Consider the following 20,537-nt stretch of genomic DNA (forward strand, 5'->3'; position numbering starts at 1 on the left):
AAGTACAGATAGGCAGTTTTTCTATCCTCACCTTCCTCCTACCCTTCAACCTCAAGTCGCTACCAGTGTCTATTGTTCCTCTTTTTGTGTCCCCGCATACTGAATGTTTAGCACCCATTTATAAGTGAGAACATACAGTGATTAATTTTCTGCTCCTCTGTTAATTTGCTTAGGATAATGGCCTCCACCTGCATCCATGTTGCTCAAAAAAAACATGACTTCATTCTTTTTTTATGGCTATCTAGTTTTCTGTGCTGTATATGTACCATATTTTCTTCATCCAATGCAACTTTGATGGGCATCTAGATTGACTCCAGGTCTTTGCTATTGTGAAAAGTGCTGCAATAAATGTAAACGTGCATGTGTCTTTATGATAGAATGATTTATATACCTTTAAATAAATACCCAGTAATGGGATTGCTGGGTTGAATGTTAGTTGTGTTTTACGTTGTTTCAGAAATCTCCAAATTGCTTTTCACAGTGGATGAGCCAATTTACATTCCTACCAGCAGTATAAAAGCATTCCCGTTTCTCCACTATCTTGCTAACATGTTATTTTTTATTTTTTTGCTGTTTAATAATAGCTATTCTTATTGCTGTAAGATGATATCTCATTGTGGTTTTGATTTGATTTGCATTTCTCTAAGGATTTGTGATGTTGAGAATTTTTTCATATATTTGTTGGTCACATGTAAGTAGAAGTATGTGATCATGTCTTTTGCCTATTATTTTAAATAAGGTTATATGTATTTTTCCTTGTTGATTTGTTTAAGTTACTTATAGATTCTGTGTATTAGACCTTTGTTGGATATATAATTTGCAAATGTTTTCTCACATTCTGTAGGTTGTCTCTTTACTCTGATGATAGTTTATTTTGCTGTGCAGAAGCTTTTTAGTTTAATTAAGTCCCATATGTCAATTTTTGCAATTTTGTCAATTTGTCAATTTTGTAATTGCTTTTGTGGTCTTCAATATGAAATCTTTGCCAAGGCCTATGTCCAGAATTGTGTGTCCCAGGTTTATTTCTAGGGTTATTACAATTTTAGATTTTCCTCTTAATGCTTCTTTAGCTGCTTTCTAGAGATTCTGGTTTGTTTTATGTTTGTTTTCGTTAGTGTCAAATAATTTCTTGATTTCTGCCTTAATTCTATTCTTTACCCAAACCCATTAAGGTGCAGGTTGTTTAATTTATATGTCATTGTATGGTTTTGAGAGATCTTCTTGATACTGATTTCTATATTTATTGCACTGTGGTCCAAGAGTATTGTTGGTATGATTTCAGTTTTTATGAATTTATTGAGTTGCTTTATGGCCGAGTGTGTGATTGACTTACGAGTATGTGCCATGCGCAGATGAGAAGAAGGTATATTCCATTGTTATTGCTTGGAGTGTTCTGTAGATGTCTGGTAGGTTCCTTGTGTCAGGGATAAAGTTTAAGCCCCAAATAGTTTTGTTCTTTTTCTGCCTCAGTGATCTGCCTAATACTGTCAGGAGACTGTTGAAGTGTCCCACTATTGTTACAGGGTTATCTAAGTCTCTTTGTTGGTCTCTATTAGCTTGTTTTAGGAATCTTGGTGCTCCAGTGTTGGGTGCACATCTATTTAGGATAGTTACTTTTTTTGTTGTTGTTGTTAAATTGAACCCTTTTTCATTATGTAATGCCCTTATTTGTTCCTTTTCATCATTGTTGGTTTAAAGTCTGTATGATCTGAAACAAGAATAGCAACCCCTGCCCTCTTTCGTTTTCTATTTCCTTGATAGATCTGTTGCCATTTCTTTACTTTGAGCCTATATATATCATTGCATGTGAGATGGGTTTCTTGAAGACAACATACAGTTTCATGTATTTCTTTATCCAACTTGTCATTCTATGCCTTTAAGTGGAGCATTTAGCCCATTTACATTAAAAAAATAAAATTGGTATGTGAAGATTTGATCCTGTCATTATGTTGTTAGCTGGTTGTTATATGGACTTGATTTTGTAGTTGCTTTTTGGTGTCAGTGGGTTATGTATTTAAGTGCACTTTTGTGGAGACAGGTAACAGTCTTTTGTTTCCATACTTAGCACTCCATTTAAGAACCTCTTTTAAGGCAGGTCTTGTGACAATGAACTCTTTTAGCATTTGCTTGTCTGAAATGATTTTATTTCTCCTTCACTTACAAAGATTAGTTTGGCTAGATATAAAATTCTTGTTTGGAATTTCCCTTCTTGAAGGATCCTGACTATATGTCCCACTCTCTTCTGGTTTGAATTAGTTCTGTTGAATTTTCTGCTGTTAGCCTGACCGGGTTTCCTCCGTACATGACCTGCCCCTTTTCGCTAGTTGTCTTTAATATTTTTTCTTTCACATTGACCTTGGAAAGTCTAATGATTATATGTCTTAACGAGGATTGTCTTGTATAGTGTCTCGCTGGGGTCCTCTAAATTTCCTGAATTTGCGTGTTTACCTCACTAGTGAGGTTGGGAAAAATTTTACAGACAACATCTACAAATATGTTTTCCAACTTACTTGCTGTCTCTCCCTTTTTTTGGGGGATGCCAATGAGTCATCGATTTGGTGTCTTTACATAATCTCATATTTCTCAGAGGTTTTGTTTATTTTTAGAAATTATTTTTTCTTTATTTTTGACTGATCGAGTTGATTTGAAGAACTGGTCTACAAGCTCTGAGATTGTTTTATCAGCTAGGTTTATTCTGCTGTTAATATTGGCAGTTATATTATGAAATTCTTGTAGTGAGTTTTTCAGTTCTAGTAGATTAGTTTGATTCTTTCTTAAAATGACTATTTTGTTTTTCAGCTCTTGGATCACTTTACTAGATTTGTTAGTTTACTTGCATTGGTTTCAACTTTCTCATGGATCTCGATGATCTTCATTGCCATCCAGATTTTGAATTCTATGCCTGTCATTCAGCCATTTCAGTCTGTTTAAGAACCACTGTTGAGAAATTAGTGTGGTCATTTGCAGGTAAAAAGACGTTCTGGCCTTTAGAGTGTCCAGAGTTCCTGCAGGGGTACCTGCTCATGTGCATTAGCTATTTTTTCTTTAATCTTTCAATTTGCTGTCATTTTAATAAAGTTTTTTGCTTTTCTCTTTTTTGATGCCCTTGAGGTTTTGACTGTGGTATAAGTTAGGGTTCATCAGTTGGCTTCGTTTGTGGGTAATTTCAGGAGGTCATGGCTCAGCTCAGCATTCATGATCTTTGTGCTATAACCCTGGGGGACTGGGACCATGACCATAGCTTTTTTTTTCTCTGGCCCCTTGAGGTTAAGAATCTGCTCTAGTAGAGGGGCCTATGTGTTTCTAGTCTGCTGGCCACAACACTCTGATAAATTATGCCAGCAAAAGCACTTTGGCATACAGGCAGTGGGTGGCCATATTCTCTGCTTGCACATGTGCCAGCAGCAGTGGGCATCAGTAGGTCCCATGCACACACATGTTGGTGAAGCCACATGGCGCAGGCTGTGGCTGAATGCATGCAGGTGAATCAGCAGGCAGAAGCTGTGGGTGAGTGTGTGCCCGCTGGGGAGGGCTGCAGATGGGTGCTCCCTGGTGAAAGCTCACCTGCAGTAGTCCTTCACCTGTTGGGCAGGGTCTGTTGGTAAAAGAGCCATGATGATGGCTGCAGGTAAGTTCCTCAGCTTAGCAGCTGAGGCTGTGCTGCAAGCAGGTACAGCCAGGCACGGACCCTGTGATATAGCTACGGACTGGGGAGTACTCAGATCAGGCAGTCCCCATCGCATGGGTAAGATAGCTCTACTCCATCCAGGTATGTCAGCCTACAAAGGCTAAAGACAACTAGAGGAGTATGGCAGCTCTTGAAGGATGGGTACCCAAGGCCATGCTGCACCGCAACCATTCCTGTGCCAAACATCTGGGTTCCATGCAGGCTGGAGTTCTTTCTCTGTTAATTCTCTGGGAAGTTCCTCCTGACAGCTTATATGTCTGTGGGGATCATGAGGTCCCCTGCAGCTAGTATTTCAGAGGTCCATGGCAAGAATGGGCTGCTCCATGCCTATTTACTCACCCCTTCCCCAGGAGCTGCTGAGGGCCAAGAATGGGTCCTGGGGCTTGGCAGCCCCATGAAGGGTTTCCAGATTCCTCCTTTTTTAGCCCGGGATCTGTGTCCTCCCTCCATCCACTCTCAATGCCTTCTCTTTGATGATCTGTTTGGAGTGTGCCAGTCTACTTGATGGCTTGTTCTCTCCCAGTGGGAGAAGCTCTTCCTGGCTGTGCCTAGTTGGCCATCTTTGCTCCCAGTCCTAACTTTTTATTGTAGTGTCATGACTTTGTTTCTTGGGAGCATTTCAAGCATCACTAGTGGCACTTCATATGGGTCCCATGGTGTTATTCAAAGTTTATGGTATTGTACAAAACACGATGAAAAATACATGACAACCATGACAGATTATTTTTTACTGTGATATGATATGCAATTTACTGGAGAGACAAACTGCTCATGTAGTGATGATTAAATGTCACATGGCATTCTAAGCACGTACTCTCAACACTTGAGCTCACCAAAACAGTAATGGAAGGAAGCTATAAAATTATACAATAGTACAGTGTCTACTATGGTTAATTTTATATTGTGATTTAGTACTGCATCTTTACATTTGTTTATATTTCTCTAGACTGCTAATGGCTCCATGTACAGTCTGTGTGCATATGTTTTGATAAATTTTAACTTTTTATACTAGATTTATATATATTTGTGGTAGCAAATCATAAAATAGACCAATACCTACATATATTTATGTATCGTGACATACTTTAAAAAAATTTGTTTTCAGTATTTCTAGTCCGTGCCATTTACAATTTTTTCAAATTGTTACACATTTCAAAAAACGTTCCAATATACTTATTTTTAAGAATCTATATATATGTGGATATGTACATTTCAAACCTGTTTATTTGTTGTTCAATGGTCAACTATACATGTTAAATGAAACAAATATGATTAGTAAACTATTTCAAATTTGAGTATATGACATTTTAAAAACACATTATTATTAACTAGTCATTTTTTCTACTGTGTCCTGATAAACACTGTTAACATACCTCTCTTCTCAGCACCGCCCCCATAATCACATAACCAGAGAAGGAAAATCAGGTGTGGGTCTAGATACAACTGAACATTTAATGCAAAATTATGTGCTGAGGTAATTAGATCAATTATTAAAGTTGGTGATTAACAAAAATATCTATAGCTCTGACTGTTTTTATCTATCAGTTCCTTTTTCTCTATAATTATCATCTTCTAGCCTATTCAAAGTCCTATAAAATTGGCTTTCGTATTGTTTAATAAGAATTATTCTTCCTTGAAAATCTACTTGTGAGGTTGGGGGCCGTGGCTTATGTCTGTAATTCCACCACTTTGGGAGGCTGAGGGAGACGGATCACCTAAGCTCAGAAATTCAAGACCAGCCTAGGCAACATGGTGAAACCCCATCTCTAGTAAAAGTACAAAATAATTAACTGATGTAGATAGAGTCTCACTCTGTCGCCAGACTGGAATGCAGTGGTATGATCTCAGGTCACTGCAACCTCCTCCTCCCAGGTTCAAGATATTCTCCTGCCTCAGCCTCCTGAGTAACTGGGACTACGGGTGCACGCCACCATGCCCAGGTCATTTTTGTATTTTTAGTAGAGACGAGGTTTCACCATGTTGGCCAGGATGGTCTCGATCTCTTGACCTCGTAATCCACCTGCCTCAGCCTCCCAAAGTTCTGGAATTACAGGCATCAGCCACCACGCCTGGCCTATGTATGGACTTTTTAAAAGTACTTACAAAGCAACAAAAGACTGGAAGTGTAAATGCCAAATGTTAAGGGTAACTAATTCTGGGAGGGACAGAATAAAGATAACTGTCACTTCATGTTTTTTTATATAGCTTTATTGAGATATAATTCAGATACCAAAAAATTCATTTATTTAAAATGTATCCTTTAGTGCTTTTTAGTACTCTCACAGAGTTGTGCAACCATCACCACTAATTCCAGAACATTTTCGTCATTCCAAAAATAAACTTCATACCAGTTAGCATTCATTGTCCATTGATTCTCTCCTAGCCTCTAACAATTACTAAGTTATGTCTCTATGAATTTACCTATTTACAGACATTGTATATAAATGGAATCACACTAGTGTGGCCTTTTTTGCCTGACTTCTTTCATTTAAATTAATGTTTCATTTAACACGTTTCATCTATGTTGTAGCTTGAATCAGTATTTCATTACTTTTTCATATCTGAATAATATTTCATTGTTTAGCACATTTATTTACCTACAAATCCACTGACAAACATTCGAGTTGTTTCCACCTTTAGGCTAATATGGATAATGCTCCCATGAGCATTATTGCATACATTTTTCTATGAACATGTGCTTTCATTTCTCATGGGTACATAATTAAAAGTAGAATGACAGACCACATGAAGACTCTATATTGAATATTTTGAGGACCTGTCAATTTGTTTTCAAAAGGAGCTGAATTATTTTGCAATGTCACCAGTAGTGAAAGAGGACTTGAATTTCTCCTAATCCCTCACCAAACTTTTATTATTTGTCTTTTTTATCATGGCCATTCTAATGAGTGTGAAGTGGTATCTCCTTGTGGATTTGATTTGAATTTCCTTGATGGAAATGATGTTAAATGTCTTTTCACATGCTTACTGGTCTTTTCTATATCTACACTGGGAAAATGTCTATTCAGATCCTTTAACCATTTTTTAGCTGGGTTATTTTATTGTCGAGTTGCAATAGTTCTTTTTTTATTTTGGATGCTAGACCCTCATCAGATACATGATTTGGAAACATTTTCTTCTAGTCTGTGAATTGACTTTTTCATTTCTAAATAGCATACTTTTAATGCACAAACATTTTGCATTGTTTGAAGTTCAATGTATTTGTTTATTCTTGTTGCTTGTGTTTCTTGTGTAATATCTGAGAAATAATTCTCAAATCTAGCATCATGACGATTTATCCCTGTGTTTTCTTATGAGTTGTAGAGCTTTAACTCTTAAATTGTGATCTTTGATTCATTTTGAGATGATTTTTATATAGTATCATGAAGGATCCAATGGCACTTTTTTCGACTGTGTATATATCCAGTTGTCTGAGCACCGTTTCTTGAAGAGACTATTGTTTTTTCACTGAATTCCCTTGGCAATCTTCTTGAAAACTAACTCACCAAAAATATAGGGGCTTATTTTTGGATTCTAAATTCTATTCCATGGATCTGTAAGTCTTTTCTACGTTATTATCACAATACCTTGGTTATTGTAGATTTACAGTGAGTTTTGAGATTGGGAGATTTGAGCCCTCCAGCTCTTTTACTTCTATTTTGGTCTTTCTGGGCTTCTTGCATTTTCATATGAACTTTAGTTAAGATCAGCTTACGAATATCTGCAAAAATGGTTCCTTTTCTGGCAGTCCTAGACCCTGGGTATACCCTGAGCTCTAATATTTCTATGTCTTTGATTTGTAATTCTAGCTCTAGGAGTGGAGGCTTTCTTCAATTGTTACTTGTTGGGTCCACCTGACTATCTCTTAGTTTCAACTCTCCAACTTTGTTAAAATCAGTTGCTGATATTAAATATTCTTTAATGAACTACTGAATTTTAGTTGTGTTTTCTGGGGTATATGATGAAATATATTAATAATCAAAAAAACTAACCTTCACTACTGCAATGACTGAAGTGCCGGGAAGAGCTCGGTCAGGGAGACCCAAACCCAGGGGCGCTAGAGGAATTAAAGACACACACACAGAAATATAGAGGTGTGGAGTGGGAAATCAGGGGTCTCACAGCCTTCAGAGCTAAGAGCCTCGAACAGAGATTTATCCACATATTTATTGACAACAAGCCAGTGATAAGCATTGTTTCTATAGATTATAGATTAACTAAAAGTATTCCTTACAGAAAACAAAGGGATGGGCCAAAATAAATGGATGAGTCTGGCTAGTTATCTTCCGCAGGAGCATGCCCTTAAGGCACAGATCGCTCATGCTATTGTTTGCGGTTTAAGAACGCCTTTAAGCGGTTTTCCGCCCTGGGTGGGCCCCGTGTTCCTTGCCCTCATTCTGGTCAACCCACAACCTTCCAGCGTGGGTGTCATGGCCATCACGAACATGTCACAGTGCTGCAGCGATTTTGTTTATGGCCAGTTTTGGGGCCAGTTTAAGGCCAGATTTTGGGGGCCTATTCCCAACACTGAAGGACTACTTTTTATTTTCCTTGAATAGTATTTGTCACCCTAGCATGTATTTCAGCTTGATTATGTGGTATCTTAACCAATACTTTTAAAAAATTTTAATTTTTAATATGGGTAGTTATATAGGAGGTATATATATTTATGGGTTACACGAGATGTTTTGATACTGGCATGCTATGTGAAATAAGGACATCATGAAGAATTGGGTATCCATCTCCTCAAGCATTTATCCATTGAGTTGTAAATAATACAATTACACTTTTTATTTCCAAATGTGCAGTTATTATTGACTATAGTCACCCTGTTGTGCTATCAAATAATTGGTCTTATTCATTCTTTCTATTTTTTTGTATCGTTAAACATCCCAACTAAGCCTCAGCACTCTACTACCATTCTAAGCCTATGGTAACCCTCATTCTACTCTCTATGGCCATGAGTTCAATTGTTTTGATTTTTAGATCCCACATATAATTGAGAACATAGATGTTTGTCTTTCTGTGCCTGGCTTATTTTGCTTAACATAATGATCTCCAGTTCCATCCATGTTGTTGCAAATGACTGAGTGTCACTCTTTTTTTATGGCTGGATGGTACTCCATTGTGTATATGTACCACATTTCCTTTATCCATTTATCTGTTGATGAACACTTAGGTTGCTTCCAAATCTATTGTAAACAGTGCTGCTACAAACATACGAATGCAGATCTCTTTGACATACTGATTTTATTTCTTTTGAGTATATAAGCAGCAGTGGCATTGCTGGATAATATGGTAGCTCAATTTTTAGTTTTTTTGAGGAACTTCCAAACTGTTTTACATAGTGGTTGTATTAATTTACATTCCCACTAACAGTGTACACGTTTTCCCTATTCTCTACATCTTTGTCAGCATTTGTTATTGCCAGTCGATTGGATATAAGCCATTTTGACTGGGTTGAGATGATATCTCATTGTAGTTTTTACGTGCATTTCTCTGATGATCAATGATGTTGCACACCTTTTCACATGCTAATTTGCCATTTGTATGTCTTCTTTTCTATTCAAATCTTTTGCGCTTTTTCAAATCAGATTTTGGATTTTTTCATATAGAATTGTTTCCACTTCTTTTAAATTCTGGTTATTAATCTCTTGTCAGATGGGTAGTTTGCAAATATTTTCTCCCATTCTATGGGTTTTCACTTCACTTTGTTGATTATATTCTTTGGTGTGCAGAAGCTTTTCAATTTGATGTGATCTCGTTTTTCCATTTTTGGTTTTGTTGCCTTTCCTTGTGGAGTACTGCTCAAGAAATATTTGACCAGACCAATGTCCTGGAGATCTTACCCATTTTTTTTATAGTAGTTTAATGGTTGAGCTTTTAGATGTAAATATTTAATCGATTTTGATTTTATTATTGTATATGGCACGAGATAGAGGTCTAGTTTCATTCTTTTGCTTATGAATATTCAGATTTCCCAGCATTATTTATTGAAGAAACTGTCTTTTTCCTGGTGTATGTTCTTGGAACCACTGTCAAAAATCAGTTAACTGTAGGTGTGTGTATTTATTTCTGGGTTCTCTAGTCTGTTCCATTGAACTATGTGTCTGTTTTTATGCCAGTACCATGCTGTTTTGTTTTGCTTACTATAGATCTGTAGTATAATTTGAAGTCGGGTAATATGATTCCTCCAGTTTTTTTTGTTTGTTTGTTTGTTTTACTTAGGATAGCTTTGGCTATTCTGGGTCTTTTCTGTTTCCATATAAATTTTAGGATTTTTTTTCTATTTCTATGAAGATTGTAATTGGTTTTTTGATAGGAATTGCATTGACTCTGTAGATGGATTTGCATAGTATGGACATTTTAACAATATTGATTCTTTCAATTCATGAACGTGAAATATCTTTTCATTTCTTTGTGTCTTCTTCAATTTATTTTATTAGTGTTTTCTCATTTTCATTATAGAGATATTTTTGTTCTTTATTTAAGTTAATTTCTAACTATTTAATTTTATTTGAGACTATTGTAGATGAGATGACTTATTTTATTTCTTTTTTTCAAATTGCTTACCTAGCATAAAAAATGCTAGGAGGTGGAGGTCACAGTGAGCCAAGATCATGTCACTACACTCCAGCCTGGGTGACACAGCAAGACTCCATCTCAAAAAAAAAAAAAAAAAAAAAAAAAAAAGAAAGAAAGAAAGAAAGAAAAAGCTACTGATTTTTGCATGTTGATTTAAATGTTGCAACTTTACGGAATTAGTTTATCAGTTCTAATAATTTTTTGGTGGAGTCTTTAGGTTTTTCCAAATATAGGATCACATCATTAGCAAACAAGGATAATTTTACTTCTTCCTTTCCAATTTGGAGGCCGTTTGTTTATTTCTCTTGCATGATTACTCTAGCTAGTACTTCCAGTACTATGCTGAATAACAGTAGTGATAGTGTGCATCCTTGTTATTTTCCAGATTTTAGAGGAAAGATTTCAGTTTTTCCCCAATCACTATGATACTGGCTGTGAGTCTTTTGTATACGGATTTCATTATGTTGAGGTATGTTCTCTCTATCCCCAATTTTTTGAGGGTTTTTATCATGAAGAGATGTAGAATTTTATCAAAAGCTTTTCAGTATCAACTGAAATAGTAATATGTTTTGTGTTCTTCATTTTGTTGATATAATATATCACACTGATTTGTTTGCATATTTTGAACCATCCTTACATCCCAGGGATAAATCCCACTTGATCATGATGAATGATCTTTCTAATGTATTGTTGAATTGGTTTGCTGGCATTTTGTTGAGGATTTTTACATCAATGAGACACAGCAAAAGCAGTACTCAGTTATAAGGTTATAGGTATAATTGCCTATATCAAAAAAGAGGAAAAATTTCATCAGATATATTGGCCTGTAGTTTTCTTATTTTGAGTCTTTGCCTGCTTTTGATATCAGGGTAATACTGGCCTCATAGAATGAGTTTGGAAGTATTCCCTCCCCTTCTGTTTTCAGAATAGCTTGGGAGGGAATAGTATTACCTCTCTTCAAATGTTTGGTGGAATTCAGAAGTGACATCATGAGGTACCAGGTTTATCTTTAATGGGAGACATTTTACTATGGCTTTGATGTTGCTACTTGTTATCAGTGTGCTCTGGTTTTGGATTTCTTCCTGGTTAAATCTTAATAGGTTGTATGTATCTAGAAATTTGACCATTTTTTCTAGGTTTTCCAAGTTATTAACTTGGAGTTGCTTGTAGTAGCCATGAATGATCCTTTGAATTTCTGCTGTATTAGTAGTTATTCCTCTTTTTTCATCTCTGATTTTATTTATTTGAGTCTTCTCTCTTGTTTTCTTAGTTAGTCTGGGCAAAGCTTTGTGAATTTGTGTAACCTTTCAAAAAACCAACTTTTCACTTAATTGATGAATTGTTTTATTCATGTCAATTGCATTTATTTCTGTTCTGATCTTTATTATTTCTTCTCTTCTAATAATTTTGAGTTTGGTTTGTTCTTGCTTTTCTAGTTCTTCAAGATGTATTATTAGGATATTTATTGCAGTTTTTCTCTTTTTTGATGTAGGCTCTCTGAGTGTTGCTTTTGCTATATCTCATAGGTTTGAGGATGCTGTGTTTTCATTGTTATTTGTTTCAAGAAATTTTTAATTTCTTTTAAAAATTTCTTTAGTAAACCAATGGTAATTCAGAAGAATCTTGTTTAATTTCCCTGTATTTGTATAATTGCCAATAATCCCCTTGCTATCAATTTCTAACATTTTTCCATTTTGGTCAGAGAATATGTTTGATATTATTTCAATTTTTTTGAATGTCATAAGACTTGTTTTGTGACCTAACATATGGTCTATCCTTGAGAATGATCCATGTATGAGGGGAAAAAATTTCTATTCTGCAGCTCTTAGATGAATGTTCTGTAAATATCTATTAGATCCATTTGGCCTATAGTGCTGATAAAGTCTGATGTTTCTTTGTTGATTTTCTGACTGAAAGATCTTTCCAGTGTTGAACGTGAGTTGTTGAAGTCTCCAGCTAATTTTATTCGGGCCTGTCTCTCTCTTTAGCTCTAATAATATTTTCTTCATATATCTGAGTGCTCCAGTGTTGGGGGCATATGTATTTAAAATTGTTATATCTTTTTGTTGAATTTACCTTTTTATCATTTCACAGTGAGATTCTTTGTCTCTTCTAATAGTTTCATCTTGAAATTTATTTTGTCTGAAAAAAGTGTAGTGACACTTGCTCCTTCTTGGGTTCGATTGGCATGGAATATCTTTTTCCATCACTTTATTTTCAGCCTTTCTGTGTCTTAATAGGTGGAGTGTGTTTCTTGTAGGCAGTGGAACAACGGGTCTTGTTTTTTCATCCATTCAGCCATTCTATGTCTTTTGATTGGAGAGTTTAGTCCATTTACATTCAATGTTATTGTTGATAAGTAAGAACTTATTCCTGCCATCTTGCTATTTGTTTTCTGCTTAGTTTGTTGTCTTCCCTCCCTTCATTCTTTCATTCTTATCTTGCTCTAGTGAAGATGATTTTCTGTGGTAATATAATTTAGTTTCTTGCTTTTGTTTTTTTGTGTATCCATTGTATGATAATTTTGTTGTTGTTTGAGGTTACCATGAGGCTTGCAAATACTGTCTTATAACCCATTATTTTAAGCTGACAACAACTTAACACTATTTGAATAAACAAATAAACAAGCAAAAAGAAAACTCATAAAAGCTTGCCTTAACTTCATCCTTCTTCTTTTCAACTTTTTGTTGTATCTATTTATATCTTATTGTATTATATTTTGAAAAGACATTGTAGTTATTATTTTGATTGGTTCAACATTTAATCTTTCTACTTAGGGTAGGAGTAGTTTACACACCACGGTTACAGTGTTATAATATTCTGTGGGTTTTTTGTGTACTTACTATTGCCAGTAAATTTTCTACCTTCAGGTGATTGTTTCTTGCTCATTAATGTGTTTTTCTTTCTAATTGAGTACTTCTTTTAGCATTTCTTGTAGGACAGGTCTGGTACTGATGAAATCTCTCAGCATTTCTTTGTCTGGGAAGGTCTTTATTTCTCCTTTATGTATGAATAATATTTTTGCTAAATATACTATTCTAGGTAAAAGTTTGTGTTTTTATCTTTCCTTTAGCACTTTAAATATGTTGTGCCTCTTTCTCATGGCCTTTTATGTTTCCACTGAAACGTCTATTATCAGACATATTGGAAATTCATTGTATGTTTTTTTTTTCTTTTCTCTTGCTACTTTTAGTATCTTTTTGTCATCTTTGCTCTGTGGGAGTTTAATCGTTAACTGTTGTGAGATAGTGTTCTTTATATCAAATCTGCTTGGTATTCTGTAGTCTTCTTGTACTTGATATTGATATATTTCACTTTCACTAAGTTTGGGTAGTTTTCTGTTATTATCCCTTTGAACAAACTTTTTACTCCTCTCTCTTTCTCTAATTCCTCTGTAATGCCAATAGCTCTTAGACGTGCCCTTTGAGGCTATTTTCTAGTTCCTGTAGGCGTGCTTCATTGTTTTTTATTCTTTTTTCTTTGTCTTTTCTGAATGTGTATTTTCGAATAGCCTGTCTTCAAGTTCACTAATTCTTTTTTCTCATTGATCAGTTTTGCTATTAAAAGACTGTTATGCATTCTTCAGTATGCCAATCGCATTTTTCACCTCCAGAATTTCTGCTTGATTCTTTTTAATCATTTTAATCTCTTCGCTAAATTTATATAATACAATTTCTAATTATTTCTCTGGGATATCTTGACTTTCCTCAAGACAGCTATTTTGAATTCAAGGTATGAAAGCTCACATATCTTTGTTTCTCCAGAATTTTCTTTTTTTTTTTTTTTTTTTTTTTTTTTTTTTTTTTTTTTTTTTTTTTTGAGACAGAGTCTCGCTCTGTCGCCCAGGCTGGAGTGCAGTGGCCGGATCTCAGCTCACTGCAAGCTCCGCCTCCCGGGTTCACGCCATTCTCCGGCCTCAGCCTCCCGAGTAGCTGGGACTACAGGCGCCCGCCACCTCGCCCGGCTAGTTTTTTGTATTTCTTAGTAGAGACGGGGTTTCACCGTGTTAGCCAGGATGGTCTCGATCTCCTGACCTCGTGATCCACCCGTCTCGGCCTCCCAAAGTGCTGGGATTACAGGCTTGAGCCACCACGCCCGGCCGTTTCTCCAGAATTTTCAACTGGTGCCTTACTTAGTTCATCAGGTGAACTAATGTTTTCCTGGATGGTGGTCATGCTAGTAGATTTTCTTGGGTTTCTGGACATTGTAGAGTTAGATATTTGTTGTTATCTTTACTGTCTTAACTTAACTGTAGCTGTCCTTCTTGGGATGCTTTCCAGATATTTGAAAGGACTTTGGTGCTTTGATATAAGCTGTTTCTGCTTTAGGGTGCACCAGAACTCCAGTAAGGCTGTGGTCCTTGCAGACTCGAAGCAGTACCACCTTGATGATCTTGGACAGATCTGGGAGAATTCTCTGGATAAGGCAGAGACTCTTGTTCTATTTTCTTACTTAAAAAAAAAAAAAAAAAACATACAGAGTCTTCTCTATCTTCTTAGCCACCTAAAGCTAAGAGTGGAGTGACATAAGCCCTGAAATGGCCGCCACCACCATGACTGCACTGGGTCGTACCTGAAGCCCACACAGCACTCGGTCTCACCCAAGTCCTGCTGTAACCACTTTTTTTCTGATGAATATGTTCATTCAAAGCCCTGAGAATCTACAATCAGCAGGTGGCAAAGCCAGCTAGGCCTGTTTCCTTCCCTTTAAAGCTGCAAGGTCCCCTAGGCCCTGGACAGGTCCAAAAGTTCTGTCCAGGACTCAGAAATTTGAGTCAAAAACATTAAAAGTCTACCTGGTATTATATTGCACTGCAGCTGATCTGGCACTGAAACCACAAGATGCAGTCCTTCCCACTTTTCCCTCTGCTTTCCAAAGGCGTGGGAGCCTCACCCCATAACCACTGCCATCCGAGTCCTTGAGAAGTGCTGTCAGACTACTACTGTTGTTTCCTTAAGCGCCAGGGTATCTTAAGTCAGCTTGTCATGAATGCTGCCTGCCTTGGGGACTCACCTTTCAGGACAGTGGGCTCCTCTCTGGCTGAGAGCAGGTCTGGAAATGCCATCAAAGAGTCAAGTCCTAGAACTGCAAACTCCAAGAGCCTGTTTGGTGCTTTACCTTCCTGTGATAGTGTTGGTACCTAAGGTGCAAGACAAAGTCTCCTTTGCATTTTTTTCTGCGTTTCACAAGAAGAAGGAGTTTTGCGGTGTAGCAAATTTAGTTGGTAATGTGCTGAGTCTCGCCTTGAAGCCAGCAAGTCTCAGAGGCTCACAAAGGCCCTCAATGTAGTACCTGGGTGTTGCTGCTGGTTATTCAGGGCCCAAGGGCTCCTCAGTTAGCAGGTGACCAATACTGGCAGGTCTGAGTCCTTTCTTTCAAGGCAGCTTGTTCTCTCATGGCCCAGGGTGTGTCTAGAAATGTCATCTGAGAGCTAAAGCCTGGAACGGGGTCCTCTTGATTCTGACTGGTGCCTTATCCTGCTGTGACTGACCCGGTATCCAAGATGAAACACAAAGTCCTCCCCACTCTTTTCTCCCTTCATGCAGAATGAAGGAGTCTCTTTTAGAGCAGAAGGATGAGATCTCTTTTGGAGCCTTAATTTGTGCTGCCTGGGGTTGGGAAAGGGTCATGCCAGCACACACTTGGCTGCCCCAGCTGGTGTCTCAGTATGTCCCATGCCCCACCCCCCTAGTCCACTTTCACTAGACCTAGCACAGTCCTAGGACTTGCCTAAAAGTTGTAGCCCTTATGACCTAGACTTCATTTCAAGTTTACTTGGAGACTGAGAACACTTTGGCCTTTGTCAATGGCAAGGTTTGCAGACACTCAAGTTTTGATTACTGGGATGAGCAATTCGCTTCTGTAGGATTGGATTAAATGCTTCTTCTGTGAGTAGTCACAGTTGAGTTCGGTGTGATTTTCCTTTCTGCTCTAACAGAACAGTAATGAGTTTAATGCCGCACCATTGCTGTGTTCTCCCCCAACCCCCAGCACCCAGAGAAGCTCTCTGTACCATGCAGCTGTTTCTGGGGTGGGGAAGGGGTAGCCTCCATGATTCAAGACTTTTTTTTTGTATTTCTTCAATGTCTCTTTCACCAATATGAAGTTAAAACCTGGTAATATAAGTGCTCATTTAATTTTTTTTTAAATAAGGTGTTTTACTTTTCTGTGAAGACAGTTTTTAATTTGGTGTCCTTGCAGGGGGTAGATGAGGACCATTAGTGGAGTTTTCTAATCTGTCATCATGTACCACATCTCTATGACCAATACTTGCGATTCAGCTTTATAACTTAAGTAAGTTTATAACTTAAGTAAGTGAAAAAGAATATATTATTTTTATACATTTAGATTCATCCAAAGCACTATATGTACAGATATTTTTAATCTATTTTTACATCATTCTCCTTAATAATATCCTATCACTTTACTTTTGCAGATGGCTACCTGTAAGATTATATGTGATTTCAGGAGATGTGTTTGGGTTCAAGTTGACAAGGGGTGGACTTGGGATGGTTAATATTGAGTGTTAACTTGATTAGATTGAAGGATGCAAAGTATTGTTCTTTGGTGTGTCTGTGAGAGTGCTGTCAAAGGAGATTAACATTTGAGTCAGTGGGCTGGGAGTGGCAGACCTACCCTTAATCTGGGTGGGCACCATCTAATCGGCTGCCAGTGTGGCTACAATAATACAGGCAGAAGAAAGTGTAATGGGGAAACTTGTTGAGTCTTCCGGCCTTCATCTCTCTCCTATGCTGAGTGCTTCCTGGAACATCAGACTCCAAGTTCTTCAGCTTTTGGACGCTTGGACTTACACCAGTGGTTTGCCAGGGGCTCTCATGCCTTCGACCACAGACTGAAGGCTGCACTGTTGGCTTTCCCACTTTTGAGGTTTTAGAAATCAGACTGGCTTCCTTCCTCCTCAGTTTGCAGATGGCCTGTTGTGGGACTTCACCGGTGATAGTCAATACTCCTTAAAAAACTACCTTTCATATCTCTAATATCTATATCTATATATCCTATTAGTCTTGTCCCTCTAGAGAACCCTGACTAATACAGTGTCAAAAGTGAAAAGTTGTTAATCTCTGACAAAATCATGCCCTACACTAGAAGTAGATACAGATCTAACAAGGACTACTGGTATAAAATTTTACATATTTTCTCAGGAGTGACATTGACATCGTATCTCATTTCTAAAGCATCATAATTGCTCTGGAGATTAGGGTTTGATACATTCATGATGTTTTTTCTGTAAGAAAAAGTGAACAGAGGCTTACTGTAGATTCATTATGCTTAATGAAAGAGCTTTTAGAAAATGGCATATAAGAGATAAACATGAAAAGTACCGAATCTTTATCAAAATATGTCACTGTTTTCAATACCAAGAGAGTAAGAAAAGGATGGTAAGCACAGTTAGGAGTGCTGCAATGAGTTCATCAATTGTTCCTTGTTTAAAATCAAAATTATACTTTTTCACATATGTGCCTTGAGTACCTCAAAAAAAGGATGTTAAGTGTCTCTGTCTTTCTAGGTACTTGTTAATTTTTACCTGAGAGTAGAAGATATATATTGAATTTTTATTTAACTGGCTTTATAAAAGGTTTAATTACCTACCCTTAACATTTGGTTTCATCTAACAGTGTTGTTATTTTGGATTATTTAATATTACTTGTTGAGGGTAGCAATTCTTGGCCAGTTGAGAAGTATCCCTGGGCTTATCCATGTAAAGTTTGTTAGTTAATTGCCAAAGTCTATTGGTTATTTAGAGCAGTGAATTGCTTGAGAATTTTTCTGATTTTGCCTCATTTTTTTTCTTTTGTATTCACAAATGTTAATGTAAATAGATAGTTCTAGGCTTATCTTTGTGTTCTGTTGATATTTGTACACTGTACATGATAATCTGTGCCGACTACTATTCTGTCTCACATGTTATATATCAGTTTAAAATGAAAAAGATTGTGTTTAAACCTTCAGAATACAGGATGAAACACCTATGTTAAATGAATGCTTAAGATTTGCAAGACATACACTAATAAACATACCATAACCTTTATCCTAAGAAAATGTAGACTCTGATAGGGAAGATGGTTGCACATAAATAACTATGATGTAAGGCCAAACGTTTAACACTATAAAAACCATAAGATAGGTATAAACAAACAAATAAATTATAATAATTGGTAAAATCGGGAAAAGCTTCACAATGGTTGAGTATAATTTTTAAAGGTGGAAAAAAAGGTAAAGAACATTCTATGTAGTAGTAGAAAAATAAACAATGTCAGAAGGATTAAATATATTAATTGTTTAGTAATGAGTCATTTATTATTTCTAAAAGGAAGCAGGCTACGACTTGGTGAATGACAAAGAATAATGTCAAGAAAGACAGCTTTCCTACTAGTAATCAAGTGAGTTATTAATAGTTACTAACATTCAGTAAAATACTAAAGTTAACGAAGGACTATAATTGAATATTGTAAGAAGTTTGGCTCTTATTCAATGTGTAGTAACAGTGCATCACTTCTTCCATACATGCAAACACTGATAGTTGGAACTGTTAGTTTTCAGAAAATATGTTTTATTAGCAGCTTGTCATTTATATTATTTTCATTGTTTCCAAAAGTTGCTTTTCTTTTAGCACAGTTTGTAAAAAACTGTTAAGAAATACATTTTATATTATTGACAAGATAAAAAATTCTAAATTTTATAGTTTATGAAAATTTTAGAATTTCGTGATCATTTTGTGATTGTATCACAATTGCTATTATTGTGATCACTGTTTTATCCTCAGTTTTCTGTTACCACTGGACAGTAGGAGTGAGTGAGGTATGTAAGCTTCACGGTTTTTTATCCTATTAAAATGGGCCTATGTCTCAAGATGTGAGATTTACTGACCTGTAGGATTTGAATGCCATATTAAGGAGTATAGACCATATAATAAAAGCTATGGAAAAATCATCAATGTCTTATAAAATGAATAGTAGTATGCTATAACATGTTTTAGAAGTGTAAAGCACTATCTAAACCAGAAAGGACAGATTATAATCATATAGACCAGTTTGGAGGGGTAGTAAAGGGGATGAGTATGCATACCACAATTGTGACAATAGAGACATTTAAATGAGGATAGATCCTAGAACTAGGAAAAGGAAGTTTGGCTTGGTCCATGTATAGTTCAAAGTATCTGTAGAATATTTATAAGTTGTTTTGCAGAAAACTGTCCTGTAGATATCGTACAAATGAAATTCAGAAATAGAGAGATTTGTGAGTCATCAGCATAGTGTCTTAATAGTTAATCAGATTGTTCAGGGAGAGTTATAAAATGGGAAAGGACTAGGATCAAAGATGAAAACTTAACTGTTTACATTGAGAGGGAGGCATTGTGAGTTTATAAAGGACACTGTAAAGGAGTATTTGAAGTAGGAGAATGAGAACTAGTGTAGTAGTATGTTGTTACGTTAGCCAAGTGGAGAGCCAGATTACTGAAAGAAACAATAAAACCATATATATATATATATATATATATATATATATATATATATATATATATATTTTGAGATGAGGTGTCACTCTATCACCCAGGCTAGAGTATAGTCTCTTTAACTTTTGATCAATAACTTTTATTCAACTTTTAAAATGATTTTTAATGATTTCAGAAGCTATCATACTAAAAGTCTAGTGTATGTTTGACAAAGATGTGAACTTGACAAAATTTTCTATTTCTCCTACAATTCCTCTGAAGGCCTCTCTTACGAGGCCATATAACATAGATATAAAGGAGATGGCTTTGAAACCCATAATTAAATCTCAGACTTATCTTTTACTATATAAATTAACTTAGGGAAGTTACTGTGATTGTTTTCTCATTTATACAGTGGAGATAGTAAGAGTACCTATCTCCAAGTGTCCTTGTGAGGAGGAAGTGAGAAAATGCATGCAAATCAGTTTAGAATGTGTCTGGCAATCCACACTATCTTCTCGCTAAAGATTAGATATCTAACAGTCTAAGTTTCTTTTGTCCTCAAATCTGTTATTCTGTCCCCTCCCCCATAGGCTCTGTTTATCTGCCACTTCAAAGAAAAAAGATCATCCTTCTACCTCAGGCTGCTAAACCTAATATCTGTGTATTGTAAATATATTACTTTTCTGTATATTATGATATATGCAAATATTATGATATTTGGACATCTTAAGCAACCTTTCTAGATGAGGAAAGATGGCCATTCCTAGGACTAACCAATTCTTGGAAATAATGAAGATTCCAACTGGAAGC

The sequence above is a fragment of the Theropithecus gelada genome, chromosome X, assembly GCF_003255815.1.
Source record: "Theropithecus gelada isolate Dixy chromosome X, Tgel_1.0, whole genome shotgun sequence".
NCBI lineage: Eukaryota > Metazoa > Chordata > Mammalia > Primates > Cercopithecidae > Theropithecus > Theropithecus gelada.